The sequence below is a fragment of the Schistocerca cancellata genome, chromosome 1, assembly GCF_023864275.1.
Source record: "Schistocerca cancellata isolate TAMUIC-IGC-003103 chromosome 1, iqSchCanc2.1, whole genome shotgun sequence".
Classification (NCBI taxonomy): domain Eukaryota; kingdom Metazoa; phylum Arthropoda; class Insecta; order Orthoptera; family Acrididae; genus Schistocerca; species Schistocerca cancellata.
In genome coordinates, this window is record NC_064626.1 from 262,786,418 (window position 1) to 262,797,397 (window position 10,980).

The 10,980-nt window shown below is 39.0% G+C and overlaps 1 non-coding gene across 1 annotated transcript; it reads right to left on the minus strand.

The window, feature by feature from the left end:
- Positions 1–6,570: 6,570 nt before the first annotated feature.
- On the minus strand, positions 6,571–6,646 carry Trnar-gcg (transfer RNA arginine (anticodon GCG)). Its single transcript has one exon. It is a non-coding gene; the product is annotated as a tRNA-Arg (tRNA).
- Positions 6,647–10,980: the final 4,334 nt, after the last annotated feature.

Below are 10,980 nucleotides of genomic sequence, written 5' to 3' on the forward strand. Positions count from 1 at the left end.
GCTCACAGGCTGGGGATCGTACTATTGCTTCACTAATGAAACATAAACGTGTCTTCATGTTCCGACTTTTTTCAGGATTCTGATATTGTTTGCCCTTATCGCTGTGGATCACTATTAGTCATCCATCACAGTGGCAAATATCTTAGCGAAAACTTTGATTGGAAGACGTAACTACTATAAGTTCTCTATAAGTCTCAACCTGTTTGCTTTGTTTATGTACAAATCGCAAGCGTAACCAAGTATATACTGGAAACTATAGTCAATTCCTTTATGTTATGGCTGTGTGCACATGTGTGTGTGTGTGTGTGTGTGGCGGGGAGGGGCCGGGGTGAGTGCGAGGGTGGATGTGGGTCTGTCGCACGCTATTCAGCGTGAGTTGTTGAATGTTTTGGTGTAGGCCTACAGCTGATTTACTTTTGGTTTAAATGGTTCGTGGAGAAGTTCGTCAAGCAGTGAGTGACAAGTGGCTATTATTATTATAATTATTATTGTGATAAACCCTTGTAGAAGTGTCAGTCTATTGTTTTACCTATTATTGTAAACAATGAGTTGTTTGGCATGTGTACTTGGTCGCACAACAGTGTTTCCGTTTCTGCTTGGATATTATGTGTGTGGTTACTCTCTTGCAGTGGTTGGAGCTGTTTTCTATTGTTGATTCTAATTGGAGATTCTTCTCTAGAGATTGGTTTATGATTGTGTTTGCTTAAGTATTCTGCAATGTGGAGCGGATTGTTGCATACTTCCAGACTTAATGCGTTCATCGTATCTCACATCATGTGCTCTGCCATTTTGTCCAACACGTCTGCTATCAAAATGTTACTCAGTAATTGATATACACTTGTTTCTGGTGTATGTGTCTTCCTTATGTCAGTTTTTTTTGGGGGGGGGTATTTTTGGTTGAAATTGTCTTTTCGATATCTTGTGTTTAAGCTATGTCTTTTGAATATGTTGGTGATTTTATGTGTGGATATGTATTTGTATCTAAGTGAGTAACGTCTTGTGTTTCATCTTAGAATTTCAGGACTGGGCTGTGTAATTGTTATAGCATTGAGAGTTTGTGATTGTTTGGTTCTGTTGTTTTGTTTGCGAGTCTGTGTTATCTGCTGTTATTTCACTATGTATTTTGTTGTTTACTTTTGTGATTATGTTTTTTTATCTCTGTCTGGATTATTATGTCAATGTATTTTTGGTAGTTTTGTTTTTTAATTAGCACCATGTTGAGTCTATGGGGCATGTGTCAAAGTGCTGCTTGCTTTTGTTAGTGTGTGTAGTTTGAGGATTAGACAATGATCATTTCAGCTGCTGTCGATTTATGGGAGATTTCAAACCTATGCTTATTATTTTGTTTTTAATTGTTATATTCAGAAAGTTACTTTGATTATTCTGTGCTCTTTCGATTTAGAATTTTATATTTTTGTTTATATTGTTGAGTCAGTATGCAATTTTTCAATTTTTGTGTATGATTTGTATTATATATTAAACAAGGGATGTCTTTCATGCGCCTGAACCAGAACAATATGCTGTATTCTTTTGCTACTGATTTTGCGGAAATGATCTGTTGAATTTGGTGGATCCAAATGTTTGCTAAGGCTCCTTAAACTGGAGATCCCATTGCTAACCCATCTTCCTGTATTTAAAATTCGTTATTGAATTGGAAGTACTTTTGCACTGTTATGACCTTTATTAATATGCCTGTTACATTTAGCTGTTCATCAAGGCATTGACTAAGTGTTTACAGGTTTCATCTATCATGCCTATTGTACTGGTATCTTGGTTTGAATCAACTGAGAGGAATGATGTTGTCCCTGAGACTTTTTGTCTTCTGTTTATTGTATTATCTGTGTAATATTGGTCTCTTTGCACTGTGATATCTCTGGACAGTAATGTTAACATATATCCTACATGCTTATAAGTGGGAGATTTACTGATAGTCAATATTGGACTAACAGGACTATTCTTTTGTGGACCTTTTGCTGGCTTTGGAGGACAGATGCAGTGGGATTAATCGGTGCCAGTTTTCTTTTATCTGTGTTAACCAGTGCGATCTTTATTTAGGGTATTTTTTACTTTTGTATGTAATCTGTTTTGTTGGGTCTGACTTTAATTCTATAATGTTATTTTATAGGAGAGATAATTGTGTTTTTACAATGTGTTGATCTTCGTCCATAAGTACTACTGTGTTCCCCTTGTCTGGTTTTGAAATGATGATATTTTCATCTTGAAGTTTCGTTCCAAAGTTTTTCGGAGTATTACACATTCCGTGTATGTGTTGTTTTATGCTGTTATCTTTTCATGTTGTTTATTACGTAATGGATTTCTTCTTCTTGCTAGTTCCTAGGTAATCCAATGCTGACACTGCGTTTTCTCTCCTATCTTCCGCAGTGAATGCACTTTCAGCTTCTAAAATTGGATTTGCTGTGTAATCTTCATCTGTTTCTGAATTCACGTATTTTAACCCTTTCTTCAATGGTTGTGTTTCTTTACTGTTTATTTTTGTGTCTTTAAGGTTCACTGATCGGGGGTTCAATTTGTGTGTGTGTAATTTGGTTCGTTGTGTTTGGAGTTGTTGTCTTCTGAGTGAAAGTTTTTGAGCTAATTAATCTTTCTTCTATGAACTGTTTGCATTCCTTGTACAGTGGTTTTTCTGTGTGAATTTCGACATTGTTGACCATATTGGAGAAAAACATCGTGTATTTAATAGAGTTCACAAGTTGAAAATGTTTGCAGATATTTTATTAACAGTGTTTCCAACTTGGAAAAGTGTCTTAGGTACCACACAATTTATCTTTTGTTTTGTAGAGTATAGGAATTAGATTTCGAATTTCGACCACGTTTTCTGCGTGACATGAATTGATTTTTGAGTGCTGTATGACATATTTTTAATCTTTACGCTGATATATTTCGGTACAAGGTCGTTACAAGTGCATGCTGTGTTGAATTTTATGTGTTGTATGTTTTATGAGCATTTTTGTGAACTCTTCTGAATTTCTGGTACAGACAACATGGAAATACGTGGCACGGCATGAATAACAAGTTTGTTCATGTGGCTGTCATTCGCAGCAAACACAGAAATATTTACTTAGCAAATAAAAACCATACTTTCGTGTTGGCGTGTATTTTGCTTCTCCCAGACGCATTTCGGCTTTTACTTTAAGGCATCTTCAGTGGGTACTAGAATGACATTCCGTTCATTCATGTGATACTTGTAGATTATAAAACAGTTCACGTTTCGTTTTTTACTTAAATAAAGTATTACTTACAGTTCTTCGCGTTTTTGGTTGGCATCTCCGTTTCCTTTCATATGGTCGCATGCTAGGGTTTGCACTATAACTTCACTTCATTTAAATGTTACAATTACAGGAATTAATCCCACTGCACCTCTTCTCTGAAGCCAACCAAATCTCCTTGTGAGGCCAACGCTTGGTTTTAAAAAATCCCCCACTGATAAGCTTGCAGGTTATGTGTTACTATTACTATCTGCAAACGTTATGTTCAACTAGACAAAACCACTCTACAGCCAATATAACAAATAAAAGGTATAAAAAGCCCTGACACGCAGATACTCCTCTTTTTTGCTATATAAACTTGTATTACAACAAACTAGTACTAAAACAATAGACACCATCGATAAAAACCTGAAGGCACTTAGTCACATCTCTGATGAACAGATTAATGTAACACTCACATTAAAGGCTCATAACAGAACAAATTTTTATATTTTTATAGACCACATTGAATACACCATTTTCATGAATATAGTAGCAAAAGAATACAACATAATGTACTGCTTCAGGTATATGGCTGCCATCCCCAACTTGATATGCAAAACTTAAACAAAAATTTAAAAATTACATGCTGTCTGAACAATGTACATAAAACCATAAAATTCATAGTTGAAAGAGAACAGAATAACCAAAGAACTTTCTGGATATAACAATCAAAAAACTAAGTAAATAGCATATTTTTGAACTTTACTGTAAACCTAGAGCATCTGGCATTATCATTCCCCAATCTATGAACCACCCACACTCACAAAAGCAAACAACACTCTGACATATGCTCCATAGACTGAACACAGTGCCGCTCAACAAAGAAAGCTACCAAAAAGAACTCAACATATTATCGCAAGTACACAAAGTCAATTGCTATAACAGTAAAATGGACACGAAGCTAAACAATAAGACGAAAACTCAAAAAAGGACAAGGACACAAAATTAAAGACAGAAACACAACACAACACAATCACAGACATTCAGCACTGCAATGTACACTTCATACTCAGGGAATTATAAGAGGGAACAGAAAATGGTACACTGTGACATACAAACACGAATCCATACATGAAATCACCAAAATTTTTATGAAAGAGAGGGCATTAACAAAACATACACAACAGACAATTTTATCCACTTCTATCCAAAAATACACACCAAAGCTGATAAAGGACAGAGATGTAACCTTGAATTACAGTGTAACACTTATGATGTCAAATACATAGGACAAACAGTCAGACTGTTTGATGTCTGATACAAAGGACACGAGAGCCAGGATGTACGGGACAAACCACACCACTTTCATAAAACATCTAAGAGAACACAATCAGAAACCAACCTCTAGGGAAGAAGTTATGAAAATAATTAGAATCAACAACAAAAGGAAAATCTTTTAACTTGTAAGAATATTACCGCGTCCAGAAAGCTAAACCAAAAATAAAATGCTGTTCAGTGATCAAGGATGCATCCAAAACAACTCATTGTTTATGCTAATAGGAAAAATGTTTCAGTAACACTTAAAGCACTTCTGTTTCTATGTCAGTTCATGTGTACAAGTTTTTTCATCTGTATGAATAAATTCTACTTAAACAATATCCACTACAATTTACATTTGTTTATATTGCAGTTTACATGTGTCCAGGTAAACTCATGACTTATGAATATCTCTACAGACGTTATGAAACAACGAAGTAAGAGTAGTGACAGTGGAAAATGGACAGTCACAGCGATGATTAAAATCGTCGCCCTAGAAAAAGAGGGTATTTAGTATGAGACTTCTGGAATTATTACAACAAATTTCGGCTTTCTAAAATAGTCGCCTGTTGAAACTTCCTGGCAGATTAAAACTGTGTGCCCGACCGAGACTCAAATGAAGTTTCATATCAGCGCACACTCCGCTGCAGAGTGAAAATCTCACTCTGGAAACATCCCCCAGGCTGTGGCTAAGCCATGTCTCCGCAATATCCTTTCCTTCAGGAGTGCTAGTTCTGCAGGGTTCGCAGGAGAGCTTCTGTAAAGTTTGGAAGGTAGGAGACGAGATACTGGCAGAAGTAAAGCTGTGAGTACCGGGCGTGAGTCGTGCTTCGGTAGCTCAGATGGTAGAGCACTTGCCCACGAAAGGCGAAGGTCCCGAGTTCGAGTCTCGGTCTAGCACACAGTTTTAATCTGCCAGGAAGTTTCATATCAGCGCACACTCCGCTGCAGAGTGAAAATCTCATTCTGGAAACATCCCCCAGGCTGTGGCTAAGCCATGTCTCCGCAATATCCTTTCTTTCAGGAGTGCTAGTTCTGCAACGTTCGCAGAAGAGCTTCTGTAAAGTTTGGAAGGTAGGAGACGAGATACTGGCAGAAGTAAAGCTGTGAGTACCAGGCGTGAGCCGTGCTTCGGTAGCTCAGATGATAGAGCACTTGCCCGCGAAAGGTAAAGTCCCGAGTTCGAGTCTCGGTCGGGCACACAGTTTTAAAATGCCAGGAAGTTTCATATCAGCGCACACTCCGCTGCAGAGTGAAAATCTCATTCTAGTCGTCTGTTGTCAAGAACTTAATAAGGTGTTACTTAACAGTGTACACTTGTTAGGACGACGACAAAAACATTATTAATGCAGAAAAAAACGAATTTTGGCCTGGAGAACAATTAACTTATCTTCTGATAAAAGCCCAATACGCAGCAAATGTGGTGTGGGCTATACAAGGTGTATTCACAGTTTTAATTAAAACGTCGAAAACATAAACTTTTCGTAATTAACAATTTGTTTGTGGGCAGACAAATTTCTGTTGCTGTGATCAATATTAAATTCCTCAGCACAGTATAGTAGCAAACCGTCAGAGGAGGCAAAACAAACTGGTGCAACTCAACTTCACTTTACCACAGATTCGCCAAAATTTAAGTGCACGTAGGTCCATCATACATCTCACAGGAGTCACACAATGATAAAAATAAAGGCAAACTCATGTTTGAAACACGACTCACGAAATATACTTTAACTTAAAGATCAATATAAATTCATAACTGAAAACAGCAAGGAGATTACGACTCGAATAACATTCAGGTGACAATGACTCTCTTTATTTGAGCCTCTAAACGCTTAGTAGAGACGAATATATCACATGGCCACATTGTAGCTAATTGAAAATTATTTTGAGACTTATACAAGTCACAAGAAATTCCTATGCAATATGAGAGGGCATCCCATTCATGTAGCAACTAGCCAGAACTAGACTTTGTGGTGCACTAATTCTTAAGTTTACAAAGAAAAATTACTCTCCATAATGAAACTTCCTGGCAGATTAAAACTGTGTGCCCGACCGAGACTCGAACTCGGGACCTTTTGCTTTTCGCGGGCAAGTGCTCTACCAACTGAGCTACCGAAGCACGACTCACGCCCGGTACTCACAGCTTTACTTCTGCCAGTACCCCGTCTCCTACCTTCCAAACTTTACAGAAGCTCTCCTGCGAACCTTGCAGAACTAGCACTCCTGAAAGAAAGGATATTGCGGAGACATGGCTTAGCCACAGCCTGGGGTATGTTTCCAGAAGAACTTTACAGAAGCTCTCCTTCTGGAAACATCTCCCAGGCTGTGGCTAAGCCATGTCTCCGCAATATCCTTTCTTTCAGGAGTGCTAGTTCTGCAAGGTTCGCAGGAGAGCTTCTGTAAAGTTTGGAAGGTAGGAGACGGGGTACTGGCAGAAGTAAAGCTGTGAGTACCGGGCGTGAGTCGTGCTTCGGTAGCTCAGTTGGTAGAGAACTTGCCCGCGAAAGGCAAAAGGTCCCGAGTTCGAGTCTCGGTCGGGCACACAGTTTTAATCTGCCAGGAAGTTTCATATCAGCGCACACTCCGCTGCAGAGTGAAAATCTCATTCTGGAAACTCTCCATAATGTTCTGTTCATACCATGTATTTTAAAATAACAAACCTTTAATCATTTATGAAGTATGTAGCCTTAATGCAGGCATAGCCCACAGTAACAGAAGTTGAATTCACATAACAGTATAATCTTGCAATTATCGGGTGGGCATGCTAATTCTATATACATTACTCAAAGAAAAATCATCTCCGATAAAATATTGAATGGTAGCGTGATATTAAGTAGTTGGCTGAAAGGTACTGAGCGCTGCAGAATCCCCAGCAAACAAAAGACTCTGAATTATTGATTTAATATGCTGTGCCCCAGGCTACAGCCAGTGACTCAGCAACTATACTGTAGTCTACTGAGGATTGTCGAAGCTCCGAATCGCTAACAGTGTTATCTCAGCAGATCGAATTGAAGAAATTCACAATCAAAACAAACGAACTGAGTTGTTTTCAGCTGAACCTCACGGTCGTAGTTTTAAGTATCGCCCAAAAAAGTGCTGTCGTTTGGGATTGCCTCTCTTCCGGATGTCACGTGCGCCTGGAGTGCTGAGCCGGTATGTCTGTGCCAGGCGGGTATTCAGGTCGCTGCCCAGCAACTTAGCAGCCATTTCACCCTCTGAGCTTACGTCAGCTGCACACAGCAGCTCTTCAAACGGAGTTGACATCACTGAGCCAACGAGGAGTAACTCACAGCTGCATCAACGGAGATCAACTTTCCTCGAGTTTATCGCTTCACTGGAGTTCATCTTCACCATCATACAGCATGGAATTTCACCTGACTCTGCCCTAGATCAGTCCTACTTCTCTCTGGTAACCATAGCCCCAACAGACGTGATCTCTGTAAGAACATTCAACATCAGAGACTGACTTTCACTTTGCACTAAGCAGTGTGGGCTGACGTCCCAAGGCAACTGCGCTCTTGTAGTCTGTTGACTAGACTTAATTAAAATACTGTGGTTCCTTGCTGCCTGGGCACATAACGTATTGTTCGCTTCAATCACAAACACTACGTAATTAATCGATTTACAAAAGGCATCTGAAATTGTTAACATAATTGGAGAGGGCGAACGGCAAAAGTAGTGAAAGGTTAACCAACAAAAACCCCTTCACTTGTAGTGACTAAGGTAAACTGCTTCTCCGTGACCACTATTTTTGACAGTTGAGCCATCTCTCATGTTCATACATCTTTGACCAACATTCAAGCAGGATACTCATGATGAAGAAAATTCCTTACTGAAATGGAAATCTCTCTTCTTTTCGCGATGCGAAATAGATGTGCAGCATGACATACATTGTGAAAATAGATCCGAATGTTAATACCATTCACAAAAATATCTTTGATTGTCCACATTTATTTCAGTCTTTCACCGTAGGAACGTTTCAACGTTTATTGGACAATTTAATTCTATATTATAATATACAGGAAAGCTATTAATTTTCATTCTGTAAATTTTAACATTCACATATGAATTTTTATTCACAAGGCAGACAGTTAAATGTTTTTGATTTTGATACTTATGGTACCTTAAGCCGTTAACAACTAAAAAATATATTTTCGTGCCACCGTTTCCGGCAGATCAAGAAACTTAACAGTTCAGTATCGAGGGACATAGCTTCCGAATGCCCTCTTTTAATCAAACAGAATCCAATCAACAGAACCTACTAGTATTGACTGTCTACAAACTTTTGGAACACTGCAGAATACTGAACACATCAACTTTATGCAACTGAAACATAGCCAGTTTTACAACGGTAGATAATCGTCCAAAACACAAATACCATTTTTTTTTAATTCACTCCCCTGACTAGTAGAGTGAGTTTTGGGAACCGGCACTGTCATGGGATTCATACTTTTGCAGTCGATACCCCAGTAGTCTGGGAGAGTGCTGGAGAAGGCCCCAGATGGGAATGTTTGGCAACGGGCTAGAAGTTCCTGGATAACAACCAAGTGATACCTTGCAAAATTCCCAGTCAAAAAAGGGGGTAGGACATATATATATATATATATATAGGATGAGTCACCTAACGTTACCGCTGGATATATTTCGTAAACCACATCAAATACTGACGAATCGATTCCACAGACCGAACGTGAGGAGAGGGGCTAGTGTAATTGGTTAATACAAATATATATATATATATATATATATAGGGTGAGTCACCTAACATTACCGCTGGATGTATTTCGTATATATATATATATATATATATATATATATATATATATATACATTGCGGATGTTACCAATCGTCCTTGACAAATATTAAAATGTGATTTGTGTAAGAGCGCCTATGTACAATGGTTGCCCAGAAAGTAATGAAGTAATGCACCGGAATGTCTTCCTCAACAATTCTTTATTGAACATAATGAGAATCACATACACGAAAGAATGGTGCTTTATATACACACCCTATAATTCGACATAATCTCAATCCCGTTCTACGGCCTTCCTCGAGCGCGAATCAAGGGCATGCATGCTGTGTCGGTGCCAATCCTTGTCCTGGAGGCACAGCAGGTGTTCACTGTGAGAATCAGCTCCTCGTCGTCCTCAAAATGTCTTCCACGAATGGAAGAACTGCCGAATTGTAACGTGTCTGACCTTGCGAATGACAGCATCAGGTCGCTGCACGTTGTCAGATGTGACAATCGTGGATGGTCTCCCAGACCGCTGCAAGTAGTGGAGCTCCGCCGAACTGCCTTCTGATGACCTCACTCTCCGTGCCCAGCGTCTAACTGTGCTTCTGTCGACAGCAGATGCTCCATAGACTTTGCACCAGTTTGTGAATATTCATCACAGTTTCTTTCTCTGCACTGAGAAATTCAATGACGGCACATTGCCTGTAACGTACATCACCTACAGACGCCATTTTGAAACTGTCCTACATCTACATCTACGCGACGGAAACTTGACGCGCGCTCTCAGGAGACTTCAATTAATACATACGTAAAGTTTGGCATTCGTAGCAATGTTTTGGGCTGAGAAATAAAATGCTGTGCATTACCTTCTGGGCAACCCTCATACGTGTGTACTGTTTACGGATTATAACTCGTAATTTGAATTACAGCTGCGAGATCAGATAAGCAATCAATGCAATTTCGGAGATTACATTCCATGTTCAGGCACATAAAACATGACAGTTAATATTATGGTGTCAAGTATATGATTAGATATTAGCGATATTCGCTGCACCAAGTGATCAAGAAACAGTTGAAAGAGGTGCCTATATGTAGCTGTATGTGGCAACAGTTTGATATGGTGGGGGAAGCAGAAGTTGGTACCTCATTTTAATTATGAAGAACGTTCTAGTGGGTGAAAATTATAATTATTCCAAATTTGGAAATACCGATTCAGAAAGATGTGAAATCAAAGCAATTTAAAACTAATTCCAGAAACTTTTAAAGAAGTTAATCAAACTAGGTGGTAATGAAACCCATACGTGTATAGACGGTGTATGAGGTATAAATACCAATATTTTTATAGATGGTTCAAATGGCTCTGAGCACTGTGGGACTTAACTTCTGTGGTCATCAGTCCCCTAGCACTTAGAACTACTTAAACCTAACTAACCTAAGGACATCACACACATCCATGCCCGAGGCAGGATTCGAACCTGCGACCGTAGCAGTCCCGCGTTTCCGGACTGCGCGCCTAGAACCACTAGACCACCGCGGCTGGCTTTTATAGATGGGACCTAAATATATACACAAATCAATATGTTGGTTATTTTTCTCTGTGTTTAACAATTTCCCACAAACACGTCCCAATCTTTAAGATCTGTTTTCTGCACTGTCGTAACTGCCACACGACGTGGTTTACACCTGTTCGTATACACTAACTGTGTTGCGTTCGTGCT